Genomic DNA, 2500 nt, shown 5'->3' with positions numbered 1-2500 from the left:
TCTTTTTTTTTAAGCTAAGTACCCCCGGGACCAACGCAAAACATTTTCATGCTGATGAAAAAAAGTGACGACCACTTAAAAAAAAGAAGACAAAACTTCAAAAAATACGGTAGAATGAAGAAAACAAAGTGAGGCAAGAATATGTAAAAAAAAAAAGAAAAGAAAAAAAAGACAATAGTTAAGAAAGAAGGAAGTAGCCTAAGACAACGACAGTGACAAAAACCTTGAAAAAGGCGATTTTAAAAAAACAAAAGCGACAAAAAAGACAGTTGAAAAAAAAAGTGAAAATAACTTAAAACACAGTGACAAACTTGGACTTGGACAAAAAGACAAAAGGAAGTAATGAATAGGTCCAATGAAGACAAAAACGTCTAAAGAGGTTGAATGGTGTGGTACAACAGCCTTATGACTGAAGCAGATTTAAACGCTACATTTGAAATGTTTAGCATCCATCCCTTAATGTGTTAATTATTGTAGTGTAATTATTTTGAGTTAATAATGACGTATTTTTAAATTAGCATTTTGCAAAAAAACTCGATCTGTCTTTCTGTCTGTCTGTGCGTCTGCGTCTCTGTCTACGATTAACGTTGTGTTCATGCTCACACCAGAGACACCCGCAATTATTAATGGAAGACGGTCGGTTTTAATAAGTGCAACACAAATATACATATAACATAATACAAATAAAAAAATAGGTCTGTACAATGAATGCTCTTTAATGAGCCTCTGTTTTTCTTCAGGTCTTTTTCAGCCCATTAAAGCAGGGACGGGGCTCCCTCTAGTGGACATCCTCCACAGAGAGGCCCGTTCATGTCTGAACTCTTTCAGCCTGATGATGTTATTTTTCTAATGTCATCGTGTTAAAAATAGGTTTCATGTTGTCTTTCTAGGTTTGTGTGCCGGGTTTTTGAGCATTAATTTCCCTCAAAATGAGATCAGAGAAACTGACAACAGAATAAGAGGTGTGGTATATTTTTTTTTATAAAAATAAGACATACATTTTTAATTGAATTGACTTTGTTGTCAGACAGACAGACTCACAGAGAGACAGACATAGAGACAGACGGACAGACATAGAAACGGACGGACACACTCACAGAGAGACAGACAGACATAGAGACAGACGGACACACTCACAGAGAGACAGACATAGAGACAGACGGATATACTCACAGAGAGAGACATAGACAAAGACAGACAAATTCTCGGAGAGACAGACGTAGAGACAGACAGACAGACTTTCAGAGACAGACGGATATACTCACAGAGAGAGACATAGAGACAGACAAACTCTCAGAGAGACAGACATAGAGACAGACAGACAGACTTTCAGAGACAGACGGATATACTCACAGAGAAACAGACATAGAGACAGACGGACACACTCTCAGAGAGACAGACATAGAGACAGACAGACATGCTCACAGAAAGACAGACAGACTTACAGAGAGACAGACATAAGGACAGACAGATTCACAGAGACAGACATAGACACAGGTGGACATGCTCACAGAGAGACAGACAGACTCACAGAAACAGACATAGAGACAGCCAGCCAGACTCACAGACATGTTCACAGAGAGACAGACATGCTCACAGAGAGACAGACAGACATGCTCACGGAGAGACAGACAGACATGCTCACAGAGAGACAGACATGCTCACGGAGAGACAGACAGACATGCTCACAGAGAGACAGAGAGACATTCTGACACACACAGAACGACTGACAGACAGACTGACAGACATAGAGACATAGAGACATAGAGACAGACAGGGTTCATGTTACACAGCAGCAGTTCAGTCCCACCTCTAGCAGAGTTGGTCCATTTCACAGTTTGACTCAGTTGGGGCAGACGGGACTACAGATAGACTGGATTAGTTCTGGACCTGCTATAAGGTGGACCAGGTTTAGCCAGACCGGTCTGGACCCGACTGGATCTCACTGAACCAAAGTGTTTTTCTCTGGAACAGACGGTTGGTGATGATGATAATGGGGGAAGAAGTGTGTTTCTTTTCTGGAAACTGAACCGGATCACTACTCTCGCTCTGGTTTTTATATCTGGAGTTTAAACTGGACTATAAGCTCAACCAAAGCCATTCTGAACCGAGCCAGACCAACGCTGAACATCTGAAGAAACAGGTTTTTATCCCATACAGAATTTTACACATATAGTATACACTTTATGTCTTCAGGTATAGACATTAGGGGTGGGAATCATCAGAGGCTCCACCATATGATACTATATTTTTAATTATATTGCAAGTTATTACATCCAACTTTACATTATGTCCCCAAAGGAAAGCTTTGTCAACATGTACAAACCCAAATATGTCTTTGTTCATCTCACTTCAATCTTAAAACCAAAAAGTTAGTGACCTATATATAATAAAAGATCGATACTTGGAGTCCGTGTATCTACACAGTTTTGCTACGTAACATATCATGATACTATGCTGTGTTGATTCCCCTCAACTCAAGTGAAGTACAAGTACCTCG

General features: G+C 40.0%; 1 pseudogene; it reads left to right on the top strand.

The window, feature by feature from the left end:
* The window catches only part of LOC116697906 (dual specificity protein phosphatase 19-like), a 40866-nt pseudogene that overhangs the window by 28679 nt on the left and 9687 nt on the right, over positions 1-2500 (top strand).

The sequence above is a fragment of the Etheostoma spectabile genome, chromosome 11 (genome assembly GCF_008692095.1).
Source record: "Etheostoma spectabile isolate EspeVRDwgs_2016 chromosome 11, UIUC_Espe_1.0, whole genome shotgun sequence".
In the NCBI taxonomy this organism is placed as follows: Eukaryota; Metazoa; Chordata; class Actinopteri; order Perciformes; family Percidae; genus Etheostoma; species Etheostoma spectabile.
Note: the sequence above shows the minus strand (reverse complement) of the source record. Positions and strands in the feature narration are given on the sequence as shown.